Here is a 21,539-nt window from a genome sequence, read left to right as displayed (position 1 = left end):
TGCCGGATCACTGGTATGGGAGCTGCTACTTTGGCATTGTTTTCCCGAAAATATACCATGTGAACAATGCAGCTGGAAGCGATGATGAAACTAATGGCTTAGTGCGTAGTAGACGCGAAAGTGTAGGCGAAATTGTACGTGATATTTTTAGTGCACTGATACCTGGAATGGGGGTAGTTCTGAACACCCATAGAATCTGCAAATTGTCTACAGTAGTGGACCGGTTATCAACGGACACTGCTGCTGGTTTCCTGCTGGTCAATACTGAAATGGTTGCGATCAGATCAATGGTTTTACAAAACCGTCTTGCCCTTGACACCCTATTAGCAAAAGAGGGCGGAGTCTGTAGAATGCTGAGAGCGCAACATTGTTGCACCTACATTCCTGATAAAAGTATTGAATTAAAACAATATGTGAGGAACATAACTAATTTGGAAAAGGAACTCAAACCATTGGAGGTTGACAGTGCCTGGACGAGACTGACTGGAGGTCTCTCCTCTATAGGTAGTTGGTTTACTAATCTAGGTAGAAATATTTTATGGAAAATACTGATGCCAATAGTCATAATAGGTGTGATTGTATTGATCATTTTTATCTGCTGCAAATGTCAGAAGTATAAGAAGAAATATACAGTCAATCCAAGGGGGGTGAAAAGAAACATTGATGAATTAGAATTAGAAGAACTGAAAAGTGCAATTTATAAAAAGGCGAAAAATCACCACTCTCATAAGGAAGCTGAAAGAAAACTAAACAATAAGTTTATTGAAATCGAAATGGACGATATGAATGAATGAGAAAAGTTGGCATCTGTTTCCTTCGTGTAGTGATGATAGTAAATATCATCAAAGAGGGGATTGATGGAGCAAGGATTCGCACGTATAGCGCCTTGCTCGTATGCAAAACCCTTATCTAAATGGCATAATAATATTAACACCATTGTTCGTCATTTGTAAAGTGTTTTCCCTACACGCGGGTGTCCCTAGGATGCTTGCTTGTTTGTCTTTTCACGTACTAACGAAGCTTGCACTGAAAATGGCTGCTTTGCCGCAATTCAGTCTGCGCATGCGTCGGTCATACCCATGTGATGTGACGCACTCGCATTCTGGAGGGATTCTGTGCTCATGCGCATTGATGCTGAATATGGCCGCTTGTCTCTCACCACGCTCTCTGCTTACTGCAGCAGCTTTAGCCTATCTATTCTTTTGCATTAATCCCTAATGCTATAGTTATTATAAAAGTAAGGGTTGGTTATCTCTTATCGTGGTATACAGTGCGATCATTTTTATGTATGATTCTAATTTGTTTTCGCTTACTTTTCATGTACCGCGTCTTTGTGGGCTGGGTAATCATGAGCGGAGCCATGCTTGAAGCTCTGCTGGGCACTGTCACGTGAACGGAGAAAGTTCCATCTGCGCAGAAGCTAAGCCTAGCCAGCTGGCACCTGAAGCACAATGCGCTTGGGAACGACGCTGGGAATACGGCGCCTCACCTTGGAAATCGCAATACTGTTGCTACCTATTGAAAACTGTCTTGTACTGCTGTATTCTATGCATGGGAACGTGAACCTGAGGGGCGGGTATTCAAAATTGCATATTTATCATGGGAAACTGAATTCTAGGAGGGGGTAAAGACCACACCACCTCTCCTGACCAATCACAATATGGGAAACTGTCACTTGCAACATTAGGGGGTGGTCTGAGGGTCCCCAAAATTGTATAATTACCCTAGTTTAGCTTAGAAAAATTGTCCGACTTGTCCGAGTAGCAGACCTGTCACTGACCCAACGATCTCAATAGGTGTTCATTCTGAAAGTGCTGCGGAGCACTTTGTCCATACTTTCCACAAACTCCCAAGGGGTGGAAAATCCTAAGTGCTGGCGAAGCACTTTGCTGGGGAATTCGAAAATCCAATCGGGGTTTCTGGCGGATTACTTGCAGGAGGGGGTAACGCAGGCGTTGCTGTCTGAAGCTGTGGGTGTTGGTCGTACCCTGGGAGGCCCAGTCCTTGATCCGAACCTGAGGGGTATCCTGTCCTTATTCTCCGTGAGCTGTACCTGCTCACAGTCTGGCATTCCTTTTCTGAGGGTCCCTGTCCCCGTCTTCCCAACTGACCCGTGACCAGGGTTGGTCTTCAGTCTGAATTAGGTAAATATAGATTGTGGGTTTGCGTATCTTTTTATCTCTTTCTTTCTTTCTCTCTCTCTCTCTCTCTGATCTATTAAAGCATTCTTACCTATGTTATTGCCTTATTGCCATTGAACTTATATGTGCCTGAATTTTAGTTGGTTCCTTCTCTCCCCTTTCCTTTAGAATTCATTGATTTTATAATCCATAGCATGTTCCCGTTTTTCCCTTTCCTTTAGTGAATTGCAGTGAAAGTAGACTTAGGTTAAGTACATGTTCTAGGTCCCATTCCCATCCTATGTTCTAGTGTAAAGTTGCAGTGAATAGTATGTGCTAAACTTCTCCCTGTAGTTTCCCATATATTCTAAATGGTCATATTGTTTGTGCAAAGTTATCTTTTGGTATTGATTTTGATGTTTGATATATTACTCTGTATATCGCTTATTATTTTGGCTTCTTCACTTTGAATTCTTATATAAAAACTAGAACTTAATCAGGTGTCTGTGGTCATTTTACAAAACTGTGGAAAGTATATTGTGGATTTTAAGGTGTATTGGATGTTAGGCCTGTCTACTTTTCCTTAACAGCTCCAGGTCCGTCAAAGAATTGCGCCTGTGGTAAGTCGGGTGCATGGTAAGCAGAGGTAAATCCAAACTTGATTACTCCTAGCAGCGTGCAGGAGGAGAAATCCTCACCCAGTTTCACCCAAACGAAATTAATGAGTTCTTCACGCCAAGGGCCCAGTGCGTGTTAGAGAATTGGTATCCCGGGAGACCTGGGGAAAACTGCGCGCTCTAGCAGCGGCTCCTCCGCTATGGCGGAAGAGCGTCGCCCCACCTGCCAGCAGCTTAAAAAGTTGAAAAATAAAACAGGTTTATTATTGTTTGATTTTTCAACTTCTAAGTGCCGCGACTTGGGGGCAGTCACAAGGGGGAGTGGTAGACACTGCTATCGGTGTGCATGTGGGTTTGGCCGGCCGTTCCAGGTTGGCCACACCCACTGGCACACTGAGATGTCTCCAACCCGAGCTGCATTGCCTGGTTGAAGACAACAGGCAGAGGCTCCCATTCTTCCTTGGGCGTGCAAATCGAGGGCGCTCAGGCCAATCCTGAATCTGCTCTCATGCATAAGAGCTGATTCAGGATTGGCTGCAGGGGAGGCTGGGAGCCTCTGCCTGCAGCAGAGCCACGAGAGGAGCAGAAGACCGGCGATTCGGCGGGCTCCAGGCATGCTCTTTTCTTCTCCTCCCTTTCTCGGTCCCCGCTACCCCCTCCACCCCTCCACTTATCCCAAACACCGGCCGCTACTGCTCGAAGAACAAGTGTAGCAAATGTATTCAGCAAGAGAGTGATATGAGTGTAATATGTAGCTGGTGGTGCATTTTAGAGCACACTGTCACAAATGTATTACTAAGACATGGTATAGTAGCACACTGTTATTAACAGACCGCACACTTTCCACTGAAATGGCCACTACATGTAAACAAATAAACAGTTTTACTGATAAAAATATATATTGCACAAATGAAAATGTTTGGAAATCGAGTTTCAGCAAGCATGTTCCTTCACACAATACCAAATAAAGTGTCTTGATTTGTTTTGATCCAATTAAAACTTGAATGACAAAAAATATATATATTGCTTCAGTTCTTCTTTCCTAACTGCTGATATATTTGTACAGTTCATTTATATGTATTTAAATTGTGTTCTTTGTTAGAGGATTTCTTTTTGCATCATACAGCCTTTCCTTTCACACTCCCTGTACCCCAACAAGGGCGTCGCATAGTTCACTTTACAAAATCCTCTGACTTTGCAACTGGAGAATCTACGTGTTAAAAGTATAACCAAGCAATTTGCCGCAAGATACAGCCTGACATTTGACCTCTGTCTTTGAAGCAAATGTCACAAGATAAAAACAAGATGGACAGGCATCTTTATTTCTTACTCATTTCTGAACTCCAGCAGGGTTATTTTGGGGGTGCTGTAACACCCCTACACCTTTATGTCCAGCACCCAAGGATCCTATCCAGAGGGGACGCAGCCGTGCAGTACGGGCTGGGCGGCTCTTTGGGGAGCGGTGGAGACTTGCTTGCGACAGCAAACCCCCTTAAGTTAAAAAACGGATTAGATTGGTGGCCAGAGAACTGTTTCAATAAATGTAACTCTCCCATTTTTTTCCGTCTCAGATTGCATCACTGGGAGAGCGATCTCCGCCTTTCATCCTTGTAAGGTTGATAAAATGAGCAGCATTGATTTTTAAAACTGTGGCATGTAGTTTGTAACCCTAGAAATAAATCAGTTTGTAGTATGTCATATTTAATGTTTAGGTTCATATTATTCTTGGTAGTAGTAGTAATAGAATTGTTATTATGTTTAGTAATAGTGGTAGAAGTATTATTATTATTGTTAGTAGTAGTAGTAGTAGCATTGCGGTCATTATTATTACTAGTTGTAGTAGCAGTGGTACTACTACTAGTAGTATAATCAGTAGTTTTGTTATCATTATTATTAGCAGTAGTAGTAGCAGCAGGAGTATTATTATTATTATTATTATTAGTAGTAGCAGTAGTACTAGTAGTAGCATAAGTAGTGTTGTCAATGTTATTATTATTAGCGGTATTAGTAGCAGCAGTATTATTATTACTATTACTAGTAATATTATTAGTAGTAATATCTGTATTAGTCTTTGTATTAGTAGTAGTAGTATTGTTATTACTATTAGTAGTAATGTTATTATTGTTATTATTACTATTGGTATTATTAGTAGCATTGTTATAATTATTAGTAGTATTGTTGTCATTAATATTATCAGTAGCAGCAGTAGTAGTAGTAGTACTTGTATTATTATTATTATGATAGCTATTATTAGTAGTAGCAGTAGTATTGATGTCATTACTAGAAGTAGTAGCAGCAGTACTAGCAGTATAAGTTTTAGTTTGTAAATCTTTATTTCGGCATAGTAGCATTAAAAGAAGAGCATGCATATTTAAAACAAACATAGATGACATAAATTCATTTTTTTACAGCCATAGTTTGATAGTGGCGTTACACAGTGCAATTAAAAGGTAAACCACGGAACTAGTTGTAATGTTAAAAACAGTTAAAAGTATAGCAAAAACTATTTATGCAATTCATAAGCTAAGGTTTAAAAAAAACTGTACTTCCTACTTAACAATTTATACAGATTTCAATAATGTTCGTCGCTTAAGTCACATGGCAGCCAGGAATTTTGATACGGCGAATACAGTATATCTTGTCACATCTGATTTGAGTATTCGGAATGCATACATGCAATGAACGAACCCCAGATTTGTACACAAAGGTACGAGCCAATATCTCCTAGGCTTACAGTAAGCCGGACAAAAAAATAAAACATGAAGTTCATTTTCATTGTCACAATTGCAACCAGGGCAATTCATTGGGGAGGAAGTAGACCATCTACTCGTGAAGGCTCTAAGCGGTAAAGTTCCATATTTCCATTGCAGATACAATTTCCTGGCTAGAATGGGATAAATGTCATCCAGAAAGTGTTCAAAATTATATACATGTTTAATCTCTAAAAAGGATTCTGTTAGGGTGCCCATCTCTTGGTTTTGAAGGACGGAGTCCGTCTTACTGTCATAAAACAACCTCGAGTAGTATAAGTAGTATTGCTATTATTAGCAGTAGTAGTAGCAGTAGTCTTATTACTCTTATTAGTAGTAGTATTAATATCACTATTATTAGTAGTAGTGGTAGCAGTATCGTTATCATTAATATTAGTGGTAGTAGTATTGTTAATAGCAGTAGCAGTATTAGTAGTAGTCTTGGTATTCTTATTATTATTACTATTAGTAGTAGTGCTGTTATTAATATTAGTATTGGTATTATTACTAGTAGTAGTAGTGTTATGATTATTATTATTCTCATTATTATAAGCAGTAGAAGTAGTACTAGTATTATTATTGTTAATATTACTGTTATTATTATTAGTAGTAGTAGAATTATTATTAGTAGTATTATTAGTAGTAGTAGTACTAGTAGTATGACTATTATTATTATGATTAGTAGTAGTGGTAGTGATATTGTTATTATTATTAGTAGTGGTAGAAATATTTTTTATCATAATTATGATTAGAAGTAGTATTGCTGTCATTAGCATTACTAGTAGTAGCAGTAGTAGTATACGAAGTAGTATTGTTATTATTAGAAGTAGTATTATTAATACTAGTAGAAGAAGCAGTAGTAGTATTAGTGGTATAAGTAGTAGTATTTTTATTATTGTTATTAGCAGTAGTATTTGTATTATTATTATTAGGAGTGGTAGTAGTATTTTCATCATTAATATTTATATTATTAGTAGTAGTAGTGGTAGTAGTCTTGTTAATATTATTATTATTATTATTATTAATACTTTTAATAGTAGTAGTAGTAAACAAGCTTTATTTAGATATATTGGTCATATCTTAAAAAGCATTACAATACAAAGAAGAAAACATTTAAAATACAATGAGTTTAGCATTTTGTTCCTTGATTAAATACATAAAAGACAGGCACTTGTTAAAAACATGTAAGATAACTACAGGAAAAGCACAATATAGATTACAGGAGGCTCAGTTTTTTTTGTTTCTGATAACAGCATGGGATTTAACAATAAAACAAGTGCAATATATGTTAAGGGAGACTCAGTTGCCTAGACGATCTGACTCGCCATACCCAACCCAGGAATTTTGCCAGGCAGCAAGCAAACAGAGGGCGGGAATCAGATCTTAGGATGCGTAAAGCCTCCAGGTGAGATCTAGTGCCGAGGCTCCTGCATAGTGGCTTTAGCCAAACGCGGCGCGGGGTTGCATATGCTGGGCACTCAAACATTAGGTGGGCAACTGACTCGTGCCTATTGTCACAAAAAGGGCAATATGGTGTAATTTGTACCGGTGGCTTCCAACGTGCAGTCAACATCCCTAATGGCAATAGACCCACCCTAAATTTGAAGTACAGTGCCCTGTCCCATGATTTACAAATCATATCTAGATATGGTTCTCTGAAGGGCAACTCCTTGACCATCAGGAATTCTGTGGTTATGTTATGTTATGTTAAATTAATTTATTGAGCGCGCTAACACCATTAGGTTTCTTGGTGCTGTACAGAGGGAGCAGGGAGGAGAGACAGAAAATAACATAACAGAGGATGACAACTAGTAGTAGGCTACAGTAAACAGGTGCGTTTTGAGGAAAGATCTGAACGTGGAGTAGGGGGAGGACAACCTAAGAGAAAGAGGTTGGGAGTTCCAAAAAAACGGGGCTAAGAAAGAAAACCTAAGGCCACCGTGTTTCTTCCGCTTGAATCTGGGGACAGAAAGTAAAGCCAATTGGGATGACCGAAGGGTGCGGGAAGGGACATAAGGATGGAGCAAGGAAGAAATGAAGGAGGGGCCATGACCAGTGAGGGATTTGAAAATGATGCAACCAAGCTTAAATTTACAGCGGGCAGAGACCGGAAGCCAGTGGAGACTTTTTAGGAGAGGTTGAACGTGCTGATCTCTGGGTTGATGGTAAATCAAGCGAGCAGCTTGATTTTGGATCAGCTGGAGTCTCCTGAGTTGGTGTGCAGGAATGCCTACGTATAGTTCATTTGCGTAGTCAAGCCTAGACATGACTAGCGCAAGCAGGGCCAAAGTAAGGGCATCGGTGGTAAGTAGGCGGGAGATTTTGCGTATTTTCCTGAGCTGGAAATGGCTGGAGGAAACTACAGCGCTGATCTGGGGTGTCATAGATAGATTGTTACTTATGACAACTCCCAGACTTTTTGCTGAGTTGACGGGACAAGGGGGGCTGCCAAGACTGGCAGGCCAAAAGGAAGAGTGCCAGGGATTGGAGGGCCCCCCGACAAGGACCAGCTCAGTCTTGTCGGGGTTGAGTTTCAGATGGTTTGTGCCCATCCAATCACTGATGAAGCAGAGGGTGTTTTGGAAAGTGGAGATAGATTGGTCACTGGAGTCGATGGTGAAAACCAGTTGGATGTCGTCCGCTTAGTTGAACGCAGAGACATTGAATCGACGGAGGGAACGGATTAGCGGGCCAGGTATAAATTAAAGAGGAGAGGGGATAAGGAGGAACCTTGCGGGACACCACAGGTCAGCTCGACTTGAGAGGCGGAAAACTGGGACAGCCTGACAGCTTGATGGCGATGGGTCAGGAAAGAGCGCACCCAGTCCAGAGCTGTACCCTGGATGCCAGCCTCTCTGACACGGTCGACCAAAGTATCATGGTCGACCGTGTCAAAGGCGGCCGACAGATCTACATAATTTAGAATGACTGTTTCTGACATCTACCACCCAAGACCAATATAGCTTCTTTAAGGTCTGTTTGGGCAGAGCAGTTCTTTTGACCCAGTCGTCTTCAAGGCCCAGGTCATAAAGAAGCCGCTTAACTTCTTTAAGCCAACGGACCTTGTGCCAGCCAGGTGTTAAGAGGAGTTCCCTTAGGCCTTCAGCATAGCTGGACAATTCTGGTACCCTCCATATTCGTGCCCATAAGAGAAGGGGACGTAACCTCGCCTGCTCACTTATTGGACGTGTGCCCGCGTCTAAGAGGAGTGGGAGAGAAGGTGTACTGTGCGGTAAGCCCATAAGGTCTTTGTGGAATTTATTTTCCAAGTGCATCAGGAAGTCAACTTTCTGCACGCCCCACAGTTCAGACCCATACAGAGCCGCGCTCACCCCCCTTGCCCTGTAAATGTCCAATACAGGACCAATTGGTTTGAGGGACGAAGCACGTTGTTCCTTCAGCAAGGCCCCTGTCACCCTCTTGTGGTTTAGCAAAATCTTTTGGTGGTGGGCTTTCCAGCTCATAGAGTCGCAGAGGCGAATACCTAAGTAATCGAACTCTTTTATCCTTTCTAGTGGGACTGAATCCAAGGAAGGGGGGATGACAGTTTTTCTTGGGGGGTTTAGGGCCAGGAATTTAGTCTTACCTACATTAATAGCAAGACCCCTAGAATCACAAAAAATGTTTAAACTGGAGAGTAATGTTTGGAGGCCTACTGGAGTTTTCGAGATCAGGAGGGTGTCGTCTGCAAATAGGAGGGTAGGGATTTTCCTACCAGCCAGGGAAGGTGCATCTGCCGGATGTTTAAGTAGATGCTCCACCACTCCATTAATGTATAGTGAAAACAGAGTGGGGGCTAGCACACAGCCCTGGCGGACACCCCTATTTACAGGGATGCGTGATGTTTTTTGGCCCTGATCACCCCACCTGATTTGTGCAAAATTACTCTTGTGCAACTTAATAAGCATATTAAGCAGGTAAGAGGGAATTCCCAAGGCCTCAAGGACACTTCACAGTTGGGCACGTGGGACCAGGTCAAAGGCAGTCCGTAAATCTATGAATGCAAGGTACAGACTGCCCTTGCCCAGTACAACCACTTTCCAGTATAGCATTAGTAAACGTAATGTCTGTTCGATGGTCCCCGTTCCGGATCTAAAGCCAGCCTGGAAATCTGAGAGTACTTGATTTTCTTCAGCCCACTGTAAGACCCTGCCTAAGACTACCTTGCCAGCCACCTTCTGAGTGGAATCCAACAAGCTGATTGGACGGTAATTAGCGGGGTCATCCCGACTTCCTTTTTTGAAAATCGGGACGACCTCCGCACCCCTCCAGGAGTCTGGCAAACACCCGCCCATCAAGGCTGCGTTCAGAAGTAGAGCAATGAGTCTGCTCCACACTTCTGGGTTGGCCCGTAAAAGATCCCCTGGGATACCATCTGGTCCAGCAGCCTTGTTAGCAACCAGGCACTTAATTGCCCCCTCAACTTCCTTGGAAACAAAGAAATGGTCCTCATTTTGGTGGTCAGTAGGCACTCGGTGTGGCAGGACCGTCAGACTATCTGAAGAACCCCCAGGAAGGGAGTAAAGCTTGGAAAAGTGGGCAAACCACGCCTCCCCAGTGATGTTGCATGTCAATAGCGAATCGGCGGGTTTGTTGCTAGCTCTTATCAGATCCCAAAAAGCCTTTGAGTCTTTCTTGGAGCTAGCTGCCATTAGATCGTTCCAAAATTTAGTGTCATAGGCACCCCTAGCCGTGGCTAGAGCTTTTTTGTAGCTTTTTCTAGCAAGACTGATCTGACCAGGAACCTTGGATTTCACTGCTTTGATAAGTTCACGTTTTGCAACGCAACAGGTAGGAGAGTACCATTTTGCGCCGCTCCTAGATGTACCTCTATTCGTGACCCTCGCTCCTGATCGCTGGCCAATAAACAGCTCACCTAATGCTTTGGTTGTTTCTGTAAAGACTTTAGAGACATTGGATTTACTAAAATCCGGAGAGTCTAGCCGCTGCTTTACAGTTGACATTATAGATTTTGCTAGAGCCATCCTTCCCTCATCCGCGGCAGCTTTGTTCCATTTTAGCCGCCTGCCACAATTCGAGGGGTCTATTTCATGCGATGATTTCCATATATGTGGTGGTGAGGTTGGAATCATGACTTGCCAAGGGGGAGTGAGAGTCAGAGCTAGGGGGGTGTGGTCACTTTTAATTGTATATTGTTACTATTATTATTCGTATTAGCATTTTATCATTATTATTAGTAGTTTTGTTATAATTAATATTAGTGGTAGTAGTATTATCAATAATAGTAGCAGGATTAGTAGTAGTCTTGGTATTCTTATTATTACTAATAGTAGTAGTGTTGTTATTAATATTATTAGTATTGTCATTGTTATTCTTCGCAGTAGAAGTAGTACTAGTATAGTTATTATTGTTATAATTAATTATTATTAGTAGTACCAGTAGAAAGCCCATTATTATGATCAGTAGTAGTAGCCGTATTAGTCTTGTTATTATTATTATTATTAGTATCATCAGTACTAGTAGTAGTATTATTAGTAGCATTTGTATCATTATTATCGGTAGTATTGTTGTCATTAACATTGTTAGTAGCAGTAGTAGTACTAGTATTATTATGATAGTTGTTATTATTTTTAGTAGTAGTAGTATTAGTGATAGTGGTAGAAGTATTGCTAATATTATTATCAGTATTGATGTCAATATTATTACTAGTAGTAGCAGTAGTACTAATAGTGGTGTTCGTAGCAACAGTATTTGTATTATTATTAGTACTAGTAGTGCCACTGTTATTATCAATATTATTAGTAGCACTGGTATTGTGATTATTATTATTATGATTGGCAATAGAAGCAGCAGTAGTAGTATTAGCTGCGGCGTTGTTAGTATTATATGTATGTCTGTCTTTTTTAATTCTTTGTGCCGGCAGGTGGCCGCGAGTAATGCTGGCTCAGAGGTAACTTTGTAGGATTAGAGGGACTAACAAACCTGGCCTAGGCTCAAGAGCAGCAAGGCCCCCCGACGGCTCGGGCTCTTTCCTTTGGGAAACATTCTTTACAACGCAACTTTTACCACGCAGTGCCTTTACCACGCAACTTTTACAACGCAAACCATTACAACGCATTGCGCTGGGGGTGCTCTAGAATAGGGAATACGTTTAATTTACTATCCAACACCTTCCCTAGTGTCCACGGGGACTGGAGTTGGAATAGTAAATGAAACTATTCACTATCCAGCACCCCAAAGCGCTATGCGTTGTAAAGGTTTTCGTTGTAAAAACCGCGTTGTAAAGGCATGCGTGGTAAAAGCAAGCGTTGTAATGTCATACATCCCTTTCCTTTGCCACATAAAGACCTTGATGTTGACCTTGTGAACAGATGGGAGGGCGATATAAGGATGATTCCAGAAATAAATACGATGGTGACATTGAAAATTCATCAAGAAAGTCTGGGAAGATGAAGGCAAAGCTAAGGATGAGTTTACCCGAATCTAGGAAGAAAAGCCGAGCAGATTTGAAAGAAATGCTCAGAAAACATCAAGAAAATAGAAAACAGGTGGGAGGAGGCTGAAAATGAAATAACTTCAACAGCAAATGAAAAACGTATGCAAGAAAACGTATGTATGAGGCTTCTCGTTGAAGCAGCGCCGCATAATAAATACTGCAATCACAAGAGGTTTCAAGGCGCTGCTGTGATTTCAGGATCTGAGCAGCCCCTAAACCTGAGACCTCCTGGGTAAGATGCTTCTGTTACTGATACAATTCATTATGTGTTGTTCTGTAATGTATGAATGGAAAGGCAGATGTGCTGTGCGCCGCCATTACCCGAGTTACCCACGATCTATCAGTGCTAGAGTCTCACATAGACAGGACAATCCACCAGGAAGGGGCCCCTGGGTTTGGGGACCCCCATCAGAGCAGGTACCCAAGCATGGCCCCTAACACACACGGGGTATTCAGCTAGGACTGGATGGCTTCAGATCAGCCGAGTCTTCGTTTTTTTTTAGTGTTTTAGAGCTCGTGAACGTGACCCGTGAGGGTATCGGAGCGCTTTACACGGTTAACATACAAGTATGACATAGTCTAAGAAAAAAAATGTAGGAGTAGAAGGAGGTGTAAACATTTGGGGAATAACAGGGTGTATACACTGTTCTTAACAGGTTCCCACGTAGGAGAACATTCCACTAAGATGGGCGCAAAGTGCCTAGAAGCCCTTCTAAGCTCAGAGCCCAAGATGCCAGCGCTGAGCAGACTGAGGGTCCCGCTAGGAAGGGCCCATAGATTCTGAAATGTCCCGAAGAGCCGAGACCCCTCACAGACTCTGACAGAGAAAAGACCCTTCACTAGGGAATGTACCATGTATGCAGGAAAGAGGAGGGGGGGGGGACACCTTCGTGCCACTGTGCTGCGCCTGGAGGGCCCCATGAAGAACAGAACCCTCCCTGAGACGAGCCAAGAGCTGCCGTCCTCTTTACTACCTGCGCCCTGTGTGTACGTCTCTGGGTTGGGCAACTTGCAGTGTCAAAGGTCGAACTCACAGGATGTATGGTCTACCTCCTGCTGGCACTGCCAGGATCGATGCCAGCCCCGGCTGGGTGGCACTGAGGAGAGACATGTGGCATGGCTAGAAGTTAAGCAGCCCCCTACGTGCAAAGAGAGAACCTGCCTCGCTTCTTGACTGAACTCATTGTGTGATCTTTGCCAAATCCCCTCACAAGCATTACGATCAAGTGTGTATTCCCAGGGGTGGCAGACGTGACGTCACACATCGCACGATGACCCCTCCCCCAGGCGTACGACCATCAACAACCTCTTATTAAGACGCTGAGATGCCAGAGAATGGACAGGGGCAGTGCTTTAAATGGGCCGTTACGGAGTACCGGCACTTTTTTATTTTGCGATTCGAAGGAGAGTACCGGCACTTCTCAAGAGAAGTGAAATACTTTCAATTGGAGAGTACCGGCACTTCTCAGCAACAAGCAGCTACTCTGGTACAGAGTACATGCACTTCTATTTTTCCATTTAAAGCACTGGATAGGGGACTGACAACTAGAGAAAGTAAACAGGACTTTAATTGCCTGAAGCCACTCTAACTTTCTGTTCCTACCGCTGCCATGTTGACCTCTGAGGGAAGGGCAGTGCCAGGGGCACCAGAGGTCAGGCCGGGGTGGGTGGGGCGCTGGTATCCCTCACGACCCATAGTTGACGCCAATGTCACCTCACCACCCCGGGCCTCGGTTCCCTTAACTGCCAGACTCGGGCAGCGCCTAGAAGCCATTCGGTTAGCAGAGGGAGCTGTACACGAATATTCCGTCACTCACCCCGTGCCGCCAGTCGCAAGTGCTGAGGCGGTTTGAAGCATGTCCCTGTGTCTCAGCCCCCTGTCTTCCTCTCTCGCGGCCGTCTCTCTCATCTACTTGTGTGTCTCTCTCTCTGTGTGGTGAACTTTGAGACAGGGAGTGGCTGGCGCGCTCACCTGCTGTTTGGGGGTGTGAAAGGAGAGACGCAACAGGCATGTGCCGAAAGCGAAACACGAGAGGAAGTCAGAGGGCGGGAGAAAGAGGCCGGGAAATGAGAGGCCACAGAAAAAGCAGCCAGCGGTGCGTGTCAGAATCGAATGAGACAGCCGCCTTCGAAGGGGAGTCGCTTGAGAAAGCCTGACAGCGTTCCAAGTCTGCAAAACTAGCAGCGAGAAGGCCTCAAAGACGAACAAAAACCACAGACATCCTGTTTGACGGCGGCATCCATTGAGAGTTGCCATCTCTGGGGAGACTTAGACCTAAGAATCTAAGGTAAATGGCGGGAAGATCAACAGCGACTCTGCAGAGATGAGGAATAACCTCACAAATGTGCTTAAAATGTAAACATCCCTACATTTCATGCCTCTTCTGTTGCCCCTTACCAGAGCTTCAAGTGGGATGAAAAAACTGGGGCGGGGGGGGGGGGGGGAGCTCTCAAAGGGGCGTTGCCAATGCAATTAAGGGTGTGGCTTAAAAACCCGTAAGCAAAAAATCTGTGCTTAGCATCGTGTGCCGCCTGACTTGTATTTTGCTGTTTCTGTCATTGCATCCAGATATACGATACAACAAGTAACATCATACCTACAACAGGTCATGGCTATTGGCTTTGCCAATTGTTGTTAGTCACAGAAGATAAATAAGCAGCAACTATGGCTTGCGTATAATATTGAAAAAGCTTCCACTTACAGCCCTGGTGACACCATGACAATGTTGCTTTCTCTGAGTTTCAAAGAGAGAGGGGAAATCCAGAGAGAAAATGACTCTCTTTAAAGCACAGCTTTCCAAACTTTTCATGTTGGTGACACTTTTTGGAGATGCATCATTTTGGGACACAGTAAGGCAGCGTAGTGAGCGATCGTAGCGAGCGAGCCCGAACCCCCTAAAGGGGTTTGGGGGGAGGGGGGGTTAACTCACTCTGTTTGTCTCCCTCTCTCTCTAACTGTCTCCCTCTCTCTGTCTCCCTCCCTCTCTCTCCCACTGTCTCCCTCTGTCACCCTCCCTCTGTTTGTCTACCACCCTCTTTCTCTCTCCGTCTGTCTCGCTCCCTCTGTCTTGCTCCTTGTTGCCCTCCTCCCTCTGTCTCCCTCTCTCTGTCTCCCTCTGTTTCTGCCCCTCTGTCTCCCTCCCTCTGTCTCTGTTCATCTGTCTCCCTCCATCTGTCACCCTCCCTCTCCCTCTCTCTCCCTCTCTCTCTCCCTCTGTCTCCCTCTCCCTCTGTCTGTCTCCCTCTCTCTCTGTCTCTCTCTGTCTCCCTCTCTCTCTGTCTCCCTCTGTCTGTCTCCCTCTCCTCCCCTCTGTCTCCCCTGACTGTCTCCCACTGCCTCCCTCCCTCTGGCTCCCTCTCTCTCGGTCTCCCTTCCTCTGTCTCCCTCTGTCTGTCTCCGTCTGTCTCCCTCTGTGTGTCTATCTCCCTCTGTCTGTCTCTGTCTGTCTGGCTTCCTCTGTCTCACTCCCTCTGTCTCCCTCCCTCTGACGCCCTCCTCCCTCTGTCTCCCTCCATCTGTCTCCATCCATCTGCCTCCCTCTATCTGTCTCCATTCCCCTCTGTCTGTCTCGCTCCCTCTGTCTCGCTCCTTCTGTCTCCCTCCCTCTGTCGCCCTCCTCCCTCTGTCTGTCTATCTGTCGCCCTCTGTCTGTCTCCCTCTGTCTGCCGCCCCTGTCTGTCAACCTCTGTCCGTCACCCTCTCTCTCCGTCCCTCTGTCTCTGACCCTCTGTCTCCCTCCCTCTGTTTACCTCTGTCTGTCTGTCTCCCTCTCTCCCTCTCTCTATCTCCCTCTCCTTCCCTCTATCTACCCCGGACTCCCTCTCTCTCTGTCTCCCTCCCTCTGTCTGTCTCCCTCTATCTGTCTCCCTCCCTCTGCCGCCCTCCTCCCTCTGTCTGTCTCCCTTTGTCTGTTGCTTTCTGTCTCCTCTGCCTCCCTCCCTCTGTCTCCCCCTCTCTCTCTCTCCCTCTGTCTTCTTCCCTCTCTCCCCCCTCTCTCTCTGTCTAACTCTCTCTCTGTCTCCTTCCCTCTGTCTTCATCCTTCTGTCTCCCTGCCTCTGTCTTTCTCCCTCTGTCTTCCTCCCTCTATCTCCCTCTGTCTGTAACCCTCTGTCCCCTCACTCCGCGTGTATGGTAGCCTGGGCAGAGACAGCTTCCTGGACACACACACAGCTGCACCCCATTACTACGCAGGTCTTTAAAAGACCATTTACTGCTTTGTTGTGAATATCCTAGCCCCCATAGAGCAGAGTGTCAGGGAATCCGCGCTGCGTTTGCTGACACTCTTTTAAAGGAATGCCTCTTAATTAGCAGCAGTTATGTGCTAAGTGCCCATTAATACCGGTGTCATCCCGCGACAGACCCACCCTTTGCAGGCGACACAGTACTGTGTCGGGACACACAGTTTGGAAAGCTCTGCTTTAAAGGATTTCCCTTCCCCTATAACGCTCACCTGGCATGACCTCATGCCGTAGCTTCTCCACTAGTGAGAAGTGAGCAGTGTGAGCCGCCCACATGATGTGCCTGCTGTCGCTGCAGTCCGGGGAAAAAACAGACCGCCTGTGCCACGGCCCAAAACAGAGCCCGATAGAGACCCGTTTCGAGGCCCCCATTTAAAACCTGCTGGTGCTCAGACCCAGTGAGACCCGGCCCACTTAAAGACCTGCCCCTTACAACAACACTAGCTGTAATTTCTCATGTGCAGTGAACCCCTCCCCCCCCTACATTGTGTTCATTTTCCCCCGGAGGGCCGGGTGCGGCCCGAATGTTTAAATTAAGGTGCCGTAGCTGCTCGAGGCTATTTGCAAGTACCGTGCTCATGAGTGTGCAGGTGTCTCCATGTCTGTATGGTCAAAGGGGTCTCAAGTGAGGCCTACACGTGAGAGGCCACCAGAGCTGCATCCTGCTTTAAGACTGTGGTACTCAAAAAACAGAGGGGGGGAAGGGAGTCGCATGCAGCACTTGTGACCTTCACGTGCAGCCCACAGATAAATGACTGCACTGGGCTGCAGTTTACTTCAGACAGCACTAGCATTCAAAAATATGTTAAATAAACGGGAAATAATTTTTTACAGGCTGACTGAAGTAAAGGAACAGAAGCAAATAAGGTGCCCTGTGAAACTTAACTTTAGGAACACATTAAGTTTTCAATACATCTTGCAATAAACGTGTAAAAATCTGATAAAGTCTCTACCAAATTCAACAAGCATTTACAATGCAATAGGTCTCGCAGCATTACAGTTTGAGTTACTGGCATTGTAAATGACAATGCTTTGCATTCATTTCTTTTTTTTAAATTTGCAATTGGTATATAAGCATTGTTTGTGAATGGTTAGTTGTTGCTTATGCTAAGCAAAGTTGCCAGTAATATAGAGTGCTAGTCTTGCTTGTTCAATTCAATTCAATTCAATTTGACTTTATTCGGTTAAAAGAATAATAACCATAAAAGTACATTAAGAACAGTTCATAATAATACAGTATCAGAATCAATACATAGTACAAACAAAAGAAGGATTCAGGTAAAACATAAATTAAGTTTAAGTACAAATTGATTTACGTAATCTAAAAACATTGCTAAAAAATTCCGAGATGCAGGCAACATCAAAGATAACATCTAATTTCTGGAGTTCCAAGAAGGCAACCCTACAACGTCTCACACCCATTTCCCTTAAAATTGGAATAATCAATCTTTTCCTGGGTAAAGTATAGTATTTACAGACAAATATGATATGGATGTCAGACTGTTCCGATTGGTCATCGCATGGGCATTTAGTCAAATTACAGGACCAACAATTCATTGCGAGGAAACTTAGGGCCCTAAAGAGGATGCTTAACCTGAATCGGGTCAAAATGAACCGCGAAAATTCAGTCAAAGAAAGGGTTAAGTATGGTTGGATTTTCCCTTGAACTGATACAGGTAGGTGGGCTAAGACAGTTTTCTTCTCATGTTCCACTGTCCTTCTACGTTCTTCCAGGTGTTTCATACATTTTGTTTTTAGTGCCTTTCTCGTGATGTTACACATAGACAAGGGATTGTCATAGTAGCTCATACAGCCAACATCTCCAAAAAAGTCCCTAATGTATGTAAACCAACTCATCCTCCCAGCATAATCCAAACTTAATCCATCAGTTAGAATAGCATGATTCAGTACACATCCATCACTAGTCCAGGCCCTATGCCACAGCAGTATTGGTTGAATTCTAATTATGTCTTCAATATAACATTGGCCCAGTTCCGTATGACAAATGTAGATTGAGGCACTCTCAGGTACAGCTACTCTGCTGGCAAGCAACAGTCTGTGCCTTTTTTTCTAAAAGTCCAAACGCGAGAAAAACAAGCTCTGGCATTGCGTGGAGGGGGGCGGGGAGTGGCTTCCTTTAAAGTCTGATGGGGGGGCGGGGAGCGGCTTCCTTTGAAGTTTGGATTAGACAAGACCTAAAAATGACTGAAAACAGAAAATTGGTGACATTAGTTATAAGCTGAGCTGCAGTTTATCCCCAGTGCGTTCTGGTACTCATAGTGCAGTCCTGTGTTTATAATGGTACAAGCAGTACTGAAAGTCCTAGAAAGCAGAGCCAAAACTTGGACCGGGTAAACTATTCAAATACGGAACTGAGAGAGAAGAGTTTTGCTCCTATAATAAGGTTCGCTGAAATAATGCGATTGTGCAGCTGCTGTGTTTTTCGAATAATTATGGAACTCCCGTATTTGCCGTATAATCCATCCGTATAATCCATTATCAATCAATCAGAAGCGCGCTACTCACCTGTGAGGGTCTCAAGGCGCTAGGGGGCTATCTGCACATGTTAACAAAAAATAAATTGTTTCAAGCTAAAATGCTTTAAAAGTACCAGGGGCGACTCTAGGATCATGGCGGCCCTCGGCAGGGAGCGTAGGTAGGGGGCCCCGGAATAGGGGGTCCGAGCACGGTGGAGCGCGGAGGCCAGTTAAGAGGGGGAGGGGGTCAGGGTGTTTGGAAGCGGAACAGAGCCGGAGGCCACCAAATCCCTGCCAGGGGGCGCCACGCAAATATGTATCCATCCTCAGAGGATTAATATATTAAGGATATATATTGGCATGGTGGCCCCTGGCAGGGATTAGGTTGCACATGCTTACGGCCGCCCCTGAAAGTACTAAAATATCAGCAACATGTGTTCCAGCGCAGTGGAAGGCCATTTGTAAAGTTCGAATGGTCAGATTTCAATTGCTTATTGCTGTTTGCATGTTAAACTGGCACCAATAAGGTGTAAAAAACACAGTTGATGGACAGAATGCAGAACAATGTCTTACATTCACCCCAGTACAGAGATCTGGGCCTAAATCCATCGTTTCTTTGCACTCCACACCACCCTGGGTCAGACACTGGCTATATGCAAATCAGCCTTGACCCTGTGCCTCAATAAGGTGTAAATTATGCCCAGACAGTCTGAACGAGTGTAAAAAGGACAACATAATGAAGTAAAACTATCAGAAAATGTGCAAAATTACGCCACATAATTTGGTTTTTCTTGCCGTATAATTTAGTCAACCCTGCTGCATATATTGCCCCTCTGCTGAAGCATAATTCAAGTGGCCCTGCCTATAATGCACGGAGCATTGCAAACCAAGATGCTCCCGTGTTCTGCCCAGACCACAAGTAGGGATGCCATATTTTAACAAGAACAGCTGCGTTTATGAGGCTTTCCCGGAAGTGTGGGGGGGGGGGGGGGGGGGAGAGAAAGGCGCCTGTGACAGGAAAATGAGTCCTGTCTCTAGGAAAGCAGGTTTTGTCAGGGTGCAGAGCAGGTTCAGGTTCAAGCATGAGGCGGGTCCAAACCTGAATGGAGTGGAATTTACCCAAGACTGGATCTGACGTCATGGGTCCCGCCTGCAGCGCGGTCTTTCTTGGGCCAGGCAAGTCTCGTTTGGTGCTGGCCGGTGGGACCAGCAGGTAAATGATGCTGCATTCATGAACCCTTGGGCCAGGGGCCGGAAGGGCAAATGCCAGAGGTACCAAGGGGCAGGCCCTGGTCATGGAGCCAGGAAGAACGGAGAGCCCCGTGGAACAAAAGACTTCAAAGGTGGTAACTGAATGAGAACACAGACATGTTGGAAAGCACATAATCTCAAGGGAAACATAGAAACAGGACCGTAAGTACGTTGCATCAGTCTGAGGACTAGGAAACGACCCCAGAACAATTACATGGAACATTTTTTTTTTGTTTGCAGTTTTATATAGCGCTAACTCGACCCGAAGGTATCGGAGCGCTTTACACGAGCTCCAGTTGCATTACCGAAGGACACATCCATTTTTAGGCAGGGGGAGATGAAGTGATTTGCCCAGGATCACAGGATGTTTGAGCCTCCAGACAGATACTAACCTGGTTCCCAAGCTTCAAAGTCGGCCGCTCTAGCCGTTAAGCCATATGTTGGTGCTAGGGAGGGGGGAGCAAAGTAAACACACTCTAAGGCAGAGGTCTTCAAACTTTTTGATGCCGAGACCCCCTTGTAAAACCTTTTTAGGCGTAAGGACCCCCTTACGACAAAAGATTCTAGAAACTGGTACTCCTCATCATCAACAACTATCGACAACCATAAATGCGCCTGTTAGACCTCATCACATCCATCCATCCATCATTCATCCACCCACACTTTCACACATCCATCCACCCTTTCATCCTTCCATCCATACGTCCATCCTTTACCTATCCACCCATCTATTCATCCACCCACCTTTTCACACATCCATCCATCCATCATTCATCCATGCAACCTTTTACCCATCCATCCATACATCCATCCTTCATCCATCCACCCTTTCATCCTTCCATCCATACATCCACCATTTCACCTATCCATCCTTCATCCATCCACCCTTTCATTATTCCATCCATACATCCATCCACCCTTTCATCCATACATCCATCCTTCATCCACCCACCCTTTCATCCATCCATCCACCCATCATTCATCCCCCCACCTTTTCACACATCCATCCATGCATCCATCATTCACCGCTGGGGATGCCTGGTCTCACCCTGGAGATACCCATTAAGGGACCATCTCTCAGGGAAGCCAGGAAGGGTTTCGCAGCGGTCGAAGCGCCTTGGGACCCTACGGGTAAGTAGTGCGCTATATAAATGCCAATACATTTACATTTACATTTACATCCATGCAACCTTTTATCCACCCATACATCCATCCTTCATCCATCTACCTTTTTGTCCTTCCATCCATACATACATCCTTCATCCATCCACCCTTTCATCCATCCATCCTTCATCCATCCACCTACCCTTTCATCCATCCATCCATCCATCCACCCATCATTCATCCCCCACCTTTTCACACATCCATCCATACATACATCCTTCATCCATCCACCCTTTCATCCATCCATCCACCCACCTTTTCACACATCCATCCATCCTTCATCCATCCATCCACCCTTTCATCTTTACATCCATCCACTCATCATTCATCCACCCACCCTTTCATCCATCCATCCACCCACCTTTTCACACATCCATCCATCCTTCATCCATCCATCCACCCTTTCATCTTTACATCCATCCACTCATCATTCATCCACCCACCTTTTCACACATCCATCCAT

General features: G+C 44.7%; 1 protein-coding gene across 5 annotated transcripts in view; it reads right to left on the bottom strand.

Moving 5' to 3' along the window:
• The window catches only part of LPAR5 (lysophosphatidic acid receptor 5), a 116,884-nt gene that overhangs the window by 36,362 nt on the left and 58,983 nt on the right, over positions 1-21,539 (bottom strand). Inside the window, exon 1 of one of the 5 annotated variants that reach the window (XR_015297637.1) lies at positions 13,762-13,883. The exons of 2 other annotated variants lie outside the window; for them this stretch is intronic. The gene's annotated coding sequence lies outside the window, so the exon portion shown is untranslated. Of the gene's footprint in view, positions 1-13,761; positions 13,884-21,539 lie in introns of those variants that run through there. 2 more of the 5 variants (XM_086932889.1, XM_086932891.1) reach the window with 2 other exon arrangements.

This window comes from Lissotriton vulgaris, chromosome 7 (assembly GCF_964263255.1).
Source record: "Lissotriton vulgaris chromosome 7, aLisVul1.2, whole genome shotgun sequence".
In the NCBI taxonomy this organism is placed as follows: Eukaryota; Metazoa; Chordata; class Amphibia; order Caudata; family Salamandridae; genus Lissotriton; species Lissotriton vulgaris.
This window is presented reverse-complemented; position numbering and strand designations above follow the sequence as displayed.